The sequence below is a fragment of the Rousettus aegyptiacus genome, unplaced genomic scaffold (assembly GCF_014176215.1).
Source record: "Rousettus aegyptiacus isolate mRouAeg1 unplaced genomic scaffold, mRouAeg1.p scaffold_m13_p_15, whole genome shotgun sequence".
Taxonomy (NCBI): domain Eukaryota; kingdom Metazoa; phylum Chordata; class Mammalia; order Chiroptera; family Pteropodidae; genus Rousettus; species Rousettus aegyptiacus.
Genome location: NW_023416290.1, coordinates 36105847 through 36121301, shown reverse-complemented (window position 1 = coordinate 36121301; position 15455 = coordinate 36105847). Strand labels below are relative to the sequence as shown.

General features: G+C 40.7%; 1 pseudogene; it reads right to left on the bottom strand.

Moving 5' to 3' along the window:
* Nucleotides 1-2404: 2404 nt before the first annotated feature.
* LOC118612098 lies at nt 2405-2523 on the bottom strand (annotated as a pseudogene).
* Between the last annotated feature and the right edge of the window lie 12932 nt (nt 2524-15455).

The window sequence follows — 15455 nt, the reverse complement described above, 5'->3', positions numbered from 1 at the left end:
GGTCCTCAAAGAACTGAGTCTAATGAGAGAGATTTCTAAAGATATGAGTGCAGAACAGGGAGGCAAATGCCTGGGAGGGGTGAGTACAGGTTACCTGAAGTGGGGAGGAGGACATGGGAGGGGCATTGCCACTGAAGGCTTCCTGCAGGAGGTGATATTTAGCTGATTTAAAGAGTATGGCACAGTGAGTAATGAAAGAAGGGCATCCGATCAGCATGGCGAAATGAGGACTGGCACAGAGGTAAGGACTAGGACCGTGTCTGGGGCACTGCAGGGCTGGGGCTGCCAGAGCTGAGGGTGCCAGGCGTGGAGAGTCCAGCAATGAGGCTGGAGAGGCCAATGGGGATTAGAGCATGGCGAGTTCTGTGTTCCTCGTGAAGGTGGTTGGGTTTTGTTCTGTATTCGATGAGAAGCTTCAGATGGTTTGTAAGCAGGACTGGCCTGGTTGGGTCGTTTAGGAAGAGCCTCCTGGCTGCATGCAGTGGCTGGACTTGAGGGAGCCAGGCTTTTTCCAGAAGGTCATTCAGAAGGCTTTTGCTGTCATGCAGACCAGCAGCTCTCAGCGACAGTGCTGTGACCTGGTCAGCCTGGGAACTGTCTCTGGTCCCTGCTAGGGACCACCAGGAAACTGCTCAGGATGAAACTGCCTGTTTTATCTGTGCGGCCTGCTCATAGACTGGGGAGTGTCCCAAGCACACCTGCTGTGGTTATGCGAGTATATTCTTCTCAGAAGAAAAAAGATGGAGCCCACTGGTATAGGTGAAAAACGACAAGGGCCTGAATTTGCACATCGATAGCTGAGTTTTGGGTGAGAAAAATCTAGACGTAATTGGAGGATTTAGTAATGGATTTGTCCTAGGTGGTGTGAGAGAGTGAGAAGACCACGATGATTCCCCACTCCCCACCGGAGTTTCTAGCTTAGGTGACAACTCGTGGATGGAGATGCCACCAACTGGGATATAAAGTGCAGCAGAAGGAATGGTTTTCAAGACACACAGGGGAAAGATCATGTGAGGACGCAGCGAGGAGCTGTCTGCCAGCCAAGGAGCGAGGCCTCAGGAGGAACCAAACCTGCTGATATCTCGATCTCAGACTTCTATCCTTTCGCACTGCGGGAGAATAAGTTTCTCTTGTTTGAGTCACCCAGCCTGTGGCATTTTGTTATGGCAACCTGAGCAGACTAAGACAGGCCCGTCACTCAGCATCGGAGTCACAACTCCTTGCGACTGGCACTGAGAGGGCTCAGGAGGTCATGCGTTTCAGCCCGTCTTGAAGAAATGACGAGAGATGAATGTATCAGAGTGGTGGCTCTCACGCTTTGGCGATCATCACCCGGAGGGTTTCTCCCACCCCCACCTGAAGAGCTTCTGAGTCAATAGGTCTGGGGAGAAGCGGGAGAAATGGCATTTCTCACAAGCTCTGAGGCCGCTGGTCCAGGCACCGCATATTAGAAATTGAAAATGGAAATTTTTAAAAATATTTTTATCAATTCATTTTTAAGTAGCAGTAACTAGCCCCATTATATATTAGAATAAATAACGTCTTTTAATGAAAAGTAGCTGTACTTTCTAAAACAAAAATTTAACATGGAGATTGGTATTATTTGCATTTTTGCAAATCTTTTTGCAGCTAGATTTTCATATTTATTTCTATAGTTAATCTGTTGCCATATCACACACCATGTAGCCTCAGGAAAAACTCCACTGAGCATGCATTAGAGAATGAGAGTTAAAACAACAAGTAACATTTTATTATGATGAAAATAGTTTTAATGTCGCATTTCCCCTCAAAGTGTTTCAGGCCCCTTTGAGAGTCGCCGAACCACACTTTGAGAACAGGTAATTTATGGGATGGGTGGAAGGAGAAAAGAGTCCCAAAGAAGATGCCAGAGAAAAAGGAGGAAGCCAAGGAGGGGGCCTGCAACAGGAGCAGAACCTTGGTCTGTGCTGGGGTCAGGATGCACCCAGTGGGGTCAGACTCAGTTCCTCTCGTACCACATGCACGTGGATGAGCATACTCATGCTTGTGCAGTGGGTAAGTTAAAACCACGGCAAAGAGCAAACATCAGTCATAATAGATTAGAAGTCGCGCCCTGTTCGAGTGTACATTGGTCTTTCAGATTATTGGACCATTAGTTCTGCTCCTCAGCCTAGGACTTTGGCGCTATACCCTCCTATAAATCTTTGGTGACCCCCTGGGCTTTGGAGTTGGTTGATTTTCTTGGAACTTTGGTGCTGTTTTCTCCTTCCTACCTCCTCGCCTTTGGTCTTTGTCTACAGCACACAGCTCCTTCTCCCGACCTCTAAACTGAACTAGGCCTTCAGAACTTTTCAGTTGGAAACACAGCCCTTACTTCTTCTGGTCTGCTATTTCCTTTACATTTCTACTTTTTTTTTTTTTTTTATGCCTACAGCACCCAGTCTTCCTAGGTGGTCTCCCATCCAAGTACTAGCCAGGCCCGACCCTGCTTTCCTTCTGAGATCAGATAGGATCGGGAGTGTTCAGGGTGGCATGGCCATAGTTCTACTCTATTTTTAAAGTACACAACTTTATTAGAATGTACCTTTGAAACTCACCTATATTTTAAAGCTATTCCTTTCCAGTTCAAGAACAGGTAGACTTTGAATTTCAGGATACATGTTGAGCGATGAATAATCATTAAATAAATAAATAGATAAATAAAATATAGATTGACATTCTTCCAGAGGCAGAAACATGAAATGACCCTGTCACATGTCCCCTTACGATTCTGAGGAAATTCTTTCCAAAGTCGTCCCTGCCCACATCCCTCCTGTCTCATTGGCTAGGATTGTCACACCTGCCTGTTGCCTAAAACAAATCACTCGGCAAGAGCCATTAGCCCCATGGGGCTAGAAGGAGACTGTTCCTTTCTCGAAGGACATGCTTCCTCAAAGAACAGTGAGCAACATTTGGGTTCTGTTAACGAGGAAGAAGGACAAGTGGCAGACAGTCGACTAGTGAGTAGACAACTAAGAGTGTCTGACACACACAAAACAAAAACTACAATAAAATAATAAAATAATGGTAAAATGGCAATTGTACCTTTTCCCCATCCTTGCAAAATCCTTGGTTTGTTTATCCAACCCACCATCAGTTATTTCAGTTCTGGGTGCCTTTTGGAAATCAAAGACCACTAGGAGATAAGCTTAGTATAATGCACCGGGGGAAGTACACCTTAAGTTTAAAGGACATATCACAAAGTTTCACTTACAGATGTTAACCCATGATACCACCCCTCTTCCTGTACCAGTAGTTTTTCTAGTATACATAGGCTAATCAGAGGACACAGTTCTAATTTTAGGGAAGCAGAGCCATCTTAGTGTGGTTGCAATAGAGCGTTCCTGAGGAGATGCATTTTCATGAGTGTTTTATGTAAAGCCCCAAAACCTCACACAAATTCCTCTGCTTAATCAGTGCCTTTGTACTGTTTGCTTCCTGCCTCCCCGGGGATTCTAATCTCAATGGAATGTGCATTTTTTTTTTTTCCTACTGGGGTGATTATTTGTGGGGCCTCACTTGCTCAGTATTCTTGTGTAAGTCTGGGAAATGTCACTGACAAGCTGGATTTTCTGGTCAGTCATTTGCCTACAGACATTTTATCTCTTGATAATAGCTCAGACAAAGTTGAGGCTCTCTCATAATGCTTATATTCTTTCATAGACTCAGTACAGTCTTCAGGTTCCTGAAGGATCCATCATCCATTGACAGAAACCCAGTTGCTAAGCATTTGTTAATGATCACTACCATACCTCTGTTTAATGATCATTATTATACTTCAGCTCACTGGTTGGTTGTTTCCACCCTGGTCTTTATTTCCACTGATGTAGTCTTTGAGAGTATGACTCTTTGTTATAAATTTTCTCCACTTGCAGAGTTCCATCAATTTATCTATTTGAAAGAGATATAAAAGAACTGTTTCAGTCCTTCTTCTATTCTGCCTGATATAATTAAGTGCATCAGTAATGTGAAGTGTACATGCAGTTTATAAATTTATAGATTAATAGTCTTCAGTAAGGAGAAAGAAAGGAAGGAAGGGAAGAAGAAAGAAAAAGTAGAAGGATATACCATTGGTTTCATGGCTAGTGTAAATAATAAAATGCTCCCATTCTTTGGGATGTTGAGACTGGCTCAGGCAGCTGGACTACATATTACTGTATGCTGTCTATTGTCTTGATCAACTGAAGTGAGGCAGATAGCTACCTGGCAATGTTTAAACTTGGAACATGTGTCCTTAATATTATCAAATTATGTTTTGCAAGATCCTTCCTGAATACTAATGAGTCATAGGTTTAAGAAGTCAGATAATCTTATCAACATTGTAGTATGAGCCCTAGTTTTCTTAATCCTACTTGTTGACTATGGTTCTGCAGATTCACCTTCGCCTTCATGGGAGGTGGGACAAAGCTGAAAGAACTCACAATGGTCAAAGCTGGAATAATTTGAGCAACAAGATAAATAATGATAACATAGGATTATAATCAAAAGAATAAAATAAATGTCTATGAGTCCATACTAACATAAATAAATAATGAATTGATAAATAAATGGGAGATAAAGGATGAATCTTCCCTACAGAATATTTCTAAATAATAAATGTAAAAGGAACAAAAAAATTTAAAAAAAAAAAAAAAACACCATTAGAACACCGCAGTAACAATTGCTGCAGAAAAATTCCATTAATTAGTAAATAAAACTTTAAGGGGAAAAAAATTTGCATATCGTAAAGGCATCTTCCCTCAAATATTTATTAATTATTGTGGTATAGATGTCCACGATTTCCTTGATACTTTTCTCTCTAGGAGACAGTTCTTAATTCCTCTTCTTCTGAGTGTTCTGGAGTTCGCAACTGACTTTTAACAAATGGAGTATAGAAGGGGAGAAACAGTAACTTTACAGTAAAGAAACCTAGAGGTTTTATTACCTTAACCAGGTGATTATAATTAACATACTATACCAAGTAAAATTGATATCCTGATATTTTTTATTCTATCCTGATAGAATACTATAAAAAGAAATCTCACCTCTGTGGCATTTTTGCAAAAAATTCAAAACCTGACCCTAACCATGAGAAAACGTCAGACAAAAACACGTCGAGGAACAAATACTAAAAAGTACTAGATCGATACTGCTCACAGCTATCAAGGACATGTGATGAAAAGGAATCGCAATGTTGTATCCTATATTAGAAGGATGTTAGTGGAAAACCTGGCGAAATACAAATAGAGTTTGTGGTTTAGTTAATAATGTTGTGCCAGTATTAAATTCTTCATTTTGAAATGTGTATGGTGGTTGAAAATGATAACATTGGTGAAAACAGTGGGATGGGCCCACGGGAATCCTCTGTGCTACCTTTACAACTCTTTTGTAAAGCTAAAGGTATTTTGAAAGAAAGTGTGTTTTTTTTAAGATCGAAAAAAATAGTTCTCAGTAATATATCTGCATAATTGATCATCATCTTTCATAAAGCAACTTTTAAATGTATGTATATACAAAATTTTTTTTAAAAAGAGTTTCATGGGAAGTACTTAGAGGGGATATCACACAAATTAATCTTTTGTGTCCTTTAGTGCTATTGAGTTTTTTTCCATTGCCTTATTTTTGGTTTCCCAAAGATTGCCAAGATGACAGGGACTGTATTCCGCCTTTTCTGTATCTTCCACAATACTTTAAAAATCTTTTGGGCACATAAAAGATGTCGAATAATGCGTATTGCATTCAATGGAAATTCTAGCCTTGCCTTCATGTGAGTTTTAGAGCAACCAGAATAGATGGATGGAATCTGGTTGGGAAGAGGATCAATCTCTTTTGAAATCTATTACCAAAATGAAGTTAAAAATTTGGCTCAACAATAAGAAAACAAATAACTCAACTAAAAAATGGGCCAAAGACCTGAATAGATACCTCACCAAAGAAGATGCACAGATGGCAAATAAGCACATGAAAAGTATATTGCATATTTGAAAGTGGCAAGAGAATAAATCTTAAATGTTCTCATCGCAAGAAAAAATTCTATAACTAAGTACGGTGATGAATGTTAACTAGACTTGTGATCATTTTGCAATACATACAAATATCAAATAATTATGCTAAAAACTAATGATAATATTGAAACTAATATAATGTTGTTTGCCAATTATACCTCAATTAAAAATAAATAAAGATACAGTAACAACGTTTAAAAAAAGAGAACCAAAAATCTAAAAAAAAAAAAAAAAAAGAAAGCATATGAAAGAGCATTATATGTCATCAGGGAAATAGAAATTAAAACAAAAAGACCCCACTACACTCCTATTGGAATGGCCAAAACCCAGAACACTGACACCACCAAACGCTGGCGGGCTGTGGAGCAACCGGCACTCTCATTTATTGCTGGTGGGAATGCAAATGGTGCAGCCGCTTTGGAAGACGGTTTGGTGGTTTCTTACAAGACTAAACACACTCTTATCTTACGATCCAGCAATTACACTCCTTGCTACTTAGATGAGTTGAAATGAATTGAAAACTATGTCTATCCGAAAACCTGCACATAGCTGTTCATAGCAGCTTTATTCACAATAGCCAAAACTTGGAAGCAATCGAGACGTCCTTTAGTGGGTTGGTGGAGATAAACGATGGTACAACCAGACAATAGAAATGAGCTATCAAGCCATGAAAAGACATGGAGGAAAATTAAACACATATTATCAACTGAAAGAAGCCAATCTGAAAAGGCTGCATACTATAGCATAATTCCAACTATATGACATTCTGGAAAAGGCAGAACTATGGAGACAGTAAAAAGATCTGTGGTTGGCAGGCATAGTGTTTAAAGGATAAGTAGCCAAAGTACATAGAATTTTTTAAGGTGGTGAAACTCTTCTGTATGATGCTATAATGGTAGCTACACATCATTGCATAGTTGTAAACCCATAGACCAAGAGAGAACCCTAATGTAAAGTACATACTTTGGTGATAATGACATGTAAATATAGGTTAATCAACTGTAACACATTAACTGTACCACTCTGGTGAGGGATGGTAATGACGGGGAAAGCTGTGTATGGGCGGGGCAGGAGGCATATGGGAAATCTCTGTACCTTCCATTCATTTTTGCTGTGAACTTAAAACTTCACTGACAACTAAAGTCCACTTTTAAAAAAATTGGATATGATTGGGTGAAATGATACAGTGTTGACTAAGGTCCCCATGGAGTTTTGGGTTATTGTTTGAACAAAGACTTCCCAGAGTTGCCATTTTCCCCACTCCAAAAGTCACTTTGGCTATGGCAATATGCAAAAAGAAAAAATCCATGTGGAATGGCATTTCTCTCAGTGTAAAAGAGTATACTAACTCGGGTCATAACCAAAACCTTTAAACCTTTTGTTCTAGAGGTTCAGTATCTGTTTCTTTTGTCTTCGATATACCTCAGACTGGGAAAAGCTTTCAGGTTATCACTTACCCCTTGATGTGCCATCGTTCCCCTATGTAAATAGCAGGATTTTCAAGGATTTCATATGTCAAAGTCCCTGTAGGCATAAACCACATCTGTCCAGCCAGATGGTTGTGCTTTCTGCTGACTCTTGACCATCAGTGATTCCCAGATGTGCTCACTCTCCATAAATCCTACCACGTCCTTTTACTTTGCTTTTGTTTTGCAGTATAAACAAGCTCAAATTCAAGCTCGTGTAGATGGAATGATGCAGCTGTACTTGAGGTCATCAGAGGGTCTGAGATATGCATTCTTATAATATTTTAATTAATATTTATTGAGTGTCTTTTATTTAGTGGGGACTATGTATCACCCTAAAGGAATTGGTTGTTATATTAGTTAAGATACTTTCAGCAGCAAGGAACAGAAAAGTCAACTCAATGTGTCTTAACCAATTTTATTTAAGCAAATTTATTTTTTTTCTTAACATGAAATTCAGAGGGAGGCTGCTTCAGAGTTGATTAATTCAGTGACTCAACCACATGATCAAGGATTCAGTTTTTCTATCTTTATGTTCTACCATTCTTAGGGTTTTAGCTTTGTCTCCATGTCATCATCTCCCCTGAGGGTGACATCTGGTTTAGGTGTCTCTGTTGGTTTTAACAACGTCTAGAAGAGTAGAAGGCCACCTCTTGTGTCATCTCCTTGTTAAGAGGAGGAGAACCTTTCCCAGCAATTCCCAGCCCTTTCACATCTCATGGGCCAGAAGGGAGTCGCATACCCAACCCTAAAATAATCTAGATAACCACGATAAACTTAAGCAAATCAGGAAGAAACTCCATGTAGAATAGAATTGCTACTTGAGTAAATTTGGGTTCTGGAATGAAAAAGGATGAAAGAAGGAATGCTGAGTTGATAACAAGCAGCTTCTGGTTGAGGACACAGATATGTATAACAGGATGTTAAAGAGGACTGCTTCTTTATCCTCAGAACTTTGGATGAACCCACATAGATGACATATATCTACACATTCTACAGAGAAATGCTAGACATGCCAGTACAATCTTTTGACCCCTTAGCAGATCTAGCCTCATCATTCACCCACTTCTAAACTATGTGCGCTTTGGTACTCATTTGTGTCTGGTTTCTTCTCCTAAGCATAACGTTTTTGAGATTCACCTATAATTGCAAATATCAGTAGTTTGTTTCTTTTCATCATTGAGCAAAATTTCATAGTTTGTTTATCCATTTGTCTGAGAAGATAACATCCCATCAGCATTTACAGTTTAGGGGGAGTGAGTGTATCAGATCCTTTCTAGAGAACAGGATTTGGTTCCAGGAGGCTGGAGCTCTGGGGTGCTCCTGCTGCAGAGGGATGACCCCCAAGGCCGGGAATGCTCTGAGAGAAGATGACAGTGTGCCAGTGAGCAATGGCCTGCTGCTTCCACTGGTGGAGGGGGCCCAGATTCAAGTAGGATTGTCCTCAAGTCTCCTGGGGATTCCCTAAGAAGCCAAGGAAGTGCAGATTTATCTCCCCTTATGACTTATTACCAGACTCATTTTGTTCTTCAATTCTTGGACTTTGCATCAGAGGCAAGAATCCAAGTTACACCACGGGCCGCTACAAAGATATTTTCCCCCTCCTACCAGACAGAGTCCTAGAAAACAGAAGGCACAGGGAGACAGGGAGGTTCCCCTCCTCTCTGAGCCCCACAGGGTGCATTATTAGCAAACTCTTGGCCTTGAAATTAGGAGTCAAGTCCAGTGTATCTAATTCAATTCCAATTTTCTGTTGGCGTTATAGTAATCCTAGACCTTAGCACGTCCAGAACTATGAGCTAAATATTTTATTCCTGAGTATATTTAACTCATGTGGTTATGAGTCATTGTTAATATGTTCAACAGATATGCTAGTTTCCAAGCTGCATATCCAAAAGTAAGCGTTTTAATTATTTTTCTTAGTGATTTGTTCATGTCTGCATACCAGCAGTCAGGCTTGGCTGACCAAAGCCATCTTGAAATATTTAACTTAGGATTCAGTATAGGAGTAAATATTTCTAAGATCTCTATCCAGAGACATAGATCATTCATCAAAGTTAAGTTCCAAACCAAGTCACAGTAGGAGGTAAAATCGACTATGTGTTTTATAGTTGAGTATCATATATGGAATGAATTAAATTTTACATGTCATGTAGGACACTTTTATGGATGTAGAAACAAGCATACTGTGTCTTTTACAAAATTGAGAAAAAGGAAATATTTGTATAGTGAGCAATAATTTTGGAAATTCTAGAATAATATTGAAGACGAGATTCTTAAAGCTGCTTGTCTTCATAGTGATGTGTATCTTGAACTGTAATATGCCTTCATATTATTGAAATGTCAAATTAAGCAAGTAACATAAGTTTGCAAGACAGGCTGTTCTTTCTTACTAGTTTTAGCATCAGTCCCCATGACACCACCACGATTGGGGAGGTGGGCGGGGAACAGCATATGTTCATTCTGAAATCAAACAGTATAGAAGTGGATAGAGCAGAAAGTGAAAGTTTTCCCCATTATTAACCCTCACCATTAATCTCACTCCTTTAAAGCACCTAAAGCCTATAGTTTGGTACATATGTTTCTAGTCATTAAATAGACACACATGACAGTATTTGAATATAAATTAAATAGGATTATTATATATGTATGTGATATTGTGATTTATAATTAGAAATATATATTTGGTCTTTGTCCTCATTTCTGGCACAAAACTCCTAAAACCCTTGGAATTTCTGAGGTGAAAGAGGGGTAAAGGTGTCTTGATATTTATAACAAACCCCTTTCAATCACATCCGAATTTGTGTTAATGAGATGAATTTTGGAAAGCACTTAAAGCTGAGGGCTGGTTGCCAGGGGAACTGAATACATGATAGAAAGGGTTGGAATTTTCAGTGCCATCCCTCTGACCTCTGAGAAGAGGAGAGAGGCTAGACGGCGTAATAAAACCTCCATGCAAACCCAAAGAAGATGGGTTGGAGAGCTTCTGGGTGGGTGAGCACGTGGAGCTGTGGGGAGAGTGACTGCTCAGAGAACAAAAAGCTCTTCCCTCTTTCCCTAGACCTTGTCCCATGTACCTCTTCGTCTGGCGGTTCATCTGTATCCTTTACAATAAACTGGTAAATGTGAAGAAATGTTTCCCCAAGTTCTGTGAGCTGCTCTGGCAAATTAGTTGAACCCAAAGAGGTGCTTGTGGGAACCTTCGATCTGTAGCAGTGGGTCAGAAGCAATGGTGACAACCTGGACTTGCAATCGACATCTAAAGTTGGGGGCAATCTTTTGGGACTGAACCCTTAACCTGTAGGATCTCTAGGTAGTGTCAGAATTGAGTTGATTGCTTGGCGGTGTTTAAAAATAACACACACATTGAAACAATATTATGCGGTCATCTACTTTTTTTACTAACGATATTTCCGAGACATCTTGACCCTGCCTTGCAGTTGAAAATCTCCACATAACTTCTGACTCCTTGCAAACTCAACTACTAATAGCCTACTATTGACTGGAAACCTTAACAATCACATAAACAATTGGTTAACATGTATTTGGTATGCTATATGTATTACACACTGTATTCTTACAGTAAAGTAAGCTAGAGAAAAAATATTATGAAGAAAATCAAAAGGAAATGAAAATACATTTATAGAACTGTAGGTATTATTCGAAAAAATATCCACAAATAAGTGGACCTGCGCAGTTCAAACTCATGTTGTTCAAGGGTCAACTGTATTTGTAGACACTTAAATTTCTGTTAAATGATGTTTCAATTGATATAATTAAATGACATTCTATTGTAATGCTAATCCCTATCTGAATTTATCTTGTCTTATATTTAGTTACCACCACCTCCCAATCCTGGAATGTAAGCTCCGCCAAACCAGGGGCCTTGCCCCTTGTTCCCCTTTATATCCTTAGCACCTGGGATTGTACCTGACGAATAATATTGTTTGTTGTTATTACTGGGAGCACTGGGATATTTCTAGATCCTTTCCGTGATCCAAGGGCGACTCGGGGTGAGGTGGCTACTTCTGGCCCTCTTGCTGCCTAGTCTCCTTGCTTAGCCATTTAGAACTTCTGCCTAAGATGTCCTTTTGGGAATTCTGCTTCTCTTAAACCTTGAAATCTTCAAAGTTCGAAAATTAAGAAATAGTTCAGGTCTCAGAAATTCCCCTCCCACCACAGCTCCTTTCCTCTTTGCACCTTATCTGGGGAACCAGGGCACGTTTGGTCTCTCACGTCCCTTAATCCCTTTGCTCTTGGTAGAAATCTGATGACTAATTTGCTATCTGCCTAATATTCTTTGGTGAGGTGTCTGTTAAGGTCTTTGGCCCATATTTTAAATCAGGTTGTTTGTTTTCTTATGGTTGAGTTTTAAGTGTACTTGGTATATTTTAGATAACAATGCTTTATTAGTTGTATCTTTTGCAAATATCTTCTCTCAGTCTGGCTTCTCCTGGCATTGTTTTTGACAGAGCAGAAGTTTTTAATTTTAATGAAGACCAGCTTCTAAATTTTTTCCTTCATGGATCATGCCTCTGATGTTGTATCTAAAAAGTCCTCACCAAACCTAAGGTCATCTAGGTTTTCTCCTGTGTTATTTTCTAGAAACTGTACAGTTGTTTAGTTCACATTCAGGTCTATGATCCATTTTGAGTTAATTTTTTGAAGGGTGTAATGTCTGTGCCTAGATTAATTTTTTTTTGCATGTAAATATCCAGGTGTTCCAGTATCATTTGTTGAAGTATATGAAATTTTTCATTCTTTGCTTTGACCCAACCAACTGATTAGTAACACATGGCTGAGAAGAAAGCATATCTGTCTTTTTCCATTTGATTTATCAATATATTTATCAAAAATCTCTTTGGCTTGTCTGAGTAATTTCTTGTTTTATTTTACCTTTGCCAATTTTGGAGACTGTATACTAATTTTTTTGTGTTCGAGGGTTCCTAACCTATGATGCTGATGTCTGAAAGCAATTGGGAGTTGACCTAAGAGTCAGACAGATGAAGATAAAAGTCCTGCTCTTGTTAATGATAAACCTGCTCCTGGAGGGCACGACTCATTGGAAGAGCCGCATGGGCTTGCTTGTGCGCCTTTCCTCCAAACCTGCCCGTGTCTAGACCATAGAACAACTCATCCAAAGCCAATGATTTTGCTAAACAGAGCCATTTACCTGAGTTTGCATGATGATGACTTGGCGTGGAATTTTCTTAGGAGTTCCAAGTAGTGCTCCAAAAGCTTGTACCCACTACCCTCCCAAGTGCACACGTTTGATATTTATCAGTTTAGAAACCCAGATTGCCAAGTACAGCCTTCAGTTAGCCTTAGTAAAGAGGCCTCTACAACCAGGAAGTGACCCTGTTTCCAGATCTAATGCAATATGAAATAGATTTCTTAGTAAAACAATTTTTAAAAAACGAGGTTATATTGTTGTCATGGGCTCTCATTCTTTATGTTGAGACACAGCATTTTAACTCCTTGGTATATCTCGAGTTCCATCTCATGAGGACCTTGCCTACAGGCTGAAGTACAGACAAGAGCTGACTTTACCGCCTCATCCCCAAATCCCTAGAAACCGACTGGGAGGAACTATAGCACCTGTTTCGGCTCACAGGAGGAACACAGTCAAATTTGGATGCCACCCTCTAGTTCTGCAGAAATGGTAAAATTGGCAAAATATACGAATAAAATAGCTATCAGGAGCCACTGAGTTCAACGTCTATAGTGTTTATGTTATCTTGCCAAAATATAACTTACCTGTTGCTCTTGGCTGTGTTCCAGAGGTGAACGGGAGGCCTGCAGTCATAGACTAGCTCTGGGAGTCTCCAGGCCACAGCAGGGCCTTCTCTTTGGCTCATGTATATAATATTCCTGTTGGAACATTTTCGTCCTCTTGGTTAAAAACAGAAACCTTGGTTTAAGTGTCAGGTGCTTAAGAATGCTATTTTTGCTCTCAGCAAACATGATAAGGGGTAAAATTGACTCACCTGGTCTGGAGGGAAAGGACTAGTCTAATTTCTAAAACCAAGACCTAATCTCTTAGCAGTTTAGGGAGCAGGCAGATACAGACAAGACATTTATTCCCTTCAGAGTTCACTCTAAGTTTGAAACTACTTATTCAGTGGGGAGCTGATGATCAAAACTGGACGGTCCCTGAGAACAACTAGCCATGGTGACTAAGACAGAGCCAACTGTAAGAGCCAGCTTTCTCCTTAGATCCACGGGCCCCCGTTCCTCAGTCCAGAATTCGGGAGCCTGGGCCAACTGTCCTGCCCTAAGGGGTGTGGGAAAATACACTGGAAGAGTCTCTAGAGAAAAACAGGGGCCTGGCTTTTGTGGGAAGTCACGAATGCCTTAGACATTCCCTGACCTTCAGACCTCAAACTCTTGCATTCACTTTTGATCAGTTTCTCAACTTGAAGTTGATGAATAGGGAAGCAAATTGTAGTGACAATTACCCACTGCTGAGGACCCCCAAGGTGGTGGTGGTCTGTGTGTATGGTGGGAGAAGTGGTGGAGACAGTGAATCGAAAGAATTTACCATTTTGGGTATTCTGCAGACTTCAGTCTACCTGAAGCTTCTCTTCCTTCCCTATATCACACTGCTGGGGGGCTGGTCCTCCATCCCCACACCCCATCTCTCAGTACTGGGATCCAGTCAATGGGTGTAAGATTTATCTGTGGGGATGGGAGTCTATAGTCTGGGGAAGGGACTGAAGAGAAAAAAGTAAGCACAGAGGTTCTCAAAACATATGTGGTGAAAAAAAAAGAGAGAGAAAGTGGTTAGGGAGACAAAAAGAAGCAGAGGACTGAGGAATCAGAGGGAGTTTGAACTGGGTGAACTGGCGGCCTCTCAGTGGTGGGGGCTGCCACTCCCTGGCCTGCAGGAGTGAGGCTCACATCACTGAAGCAGCAACTACAGTTAGGCCCAGACCCTCTCAGGGTCTAGGCTGGACCTACTGTGTCACCATTTGCTAGATATATGCTTACATTTTCTTTAAAAAAAAATTCTTAGTCACGCAATGTGATATATTAATAGATCTTCCTTATAAAAACGTAAGCGTTGCAGATCAGGCAAAAGTCTGCTGTGATCATCACCTAACAATGCTGACCCCTGCTACAGGGATAACCCTTGTCACCACACTTTCCAGAGCCTTCTATGCCTTTACGTAGGTATATATGTGACTATAGGAAATATACAGCATGATTCTGTAGGATTGGGAGATTGTTTACATACAAGATATTATTCTGTAAGTATAGTTTTACAATCTGCTTTTTGTGTGCTCAATAATGCGTTGGAAGGCTTTCACGCCAACGCATTTAGATCTCATTCCCTTCGACTGCTAATTCTTTAGCTGTTTTTACCTCTTGAACACGAGGCTCAGTCCCCTCCATAGCTCTGCACAGCTGTTGTCAGCGCCCAACTGATCGAGAAGGGAAGGTTTTGAGGTGAGATGCCCAGTTGAAAGAATGCCCAAGAGGCCGACGTGAGAAGGACCGACAGGCTCCAACCTTATTGCACGGAGCACGCTTCTGCGTTAGGGGACCGCATGGGCTCCACATGTGTCAGAGAACAATAGTGGCATTCAGCACACGTGCGTGATACAGTAAGCTGCATCATGCTTGCATGAGCTGGGTGCAGGCGTCCTACTGTACTGAGGGAGCATTCTAAATCTGGGGTCCTGGTCCTAGCCGCGAGCCTGGATCATAGCCAGGCCTGGGACCCACAACTGTTGAGTGAGAGAACAGGTTTTTATACTGATCTTTTCAAGGTGCCCCCGGTATCCAGACTCTGCCCTGCCTCTCAAGTGCCAGGTACCCTCCTCCTGGCTTTGAATGTGTTGTGTGCCCCTTTCCTGGTCTTTGCTTTCATAAAGCAAACGTTTGGACCTCTCAGTGTCTATGGGGCAGGCCTGGAAAGCCCTGAGGACCAGCGATAAAGAGGCAGTGATGCCTGTCAGTTGAGGAAACACAGTCCTCCTGTTTT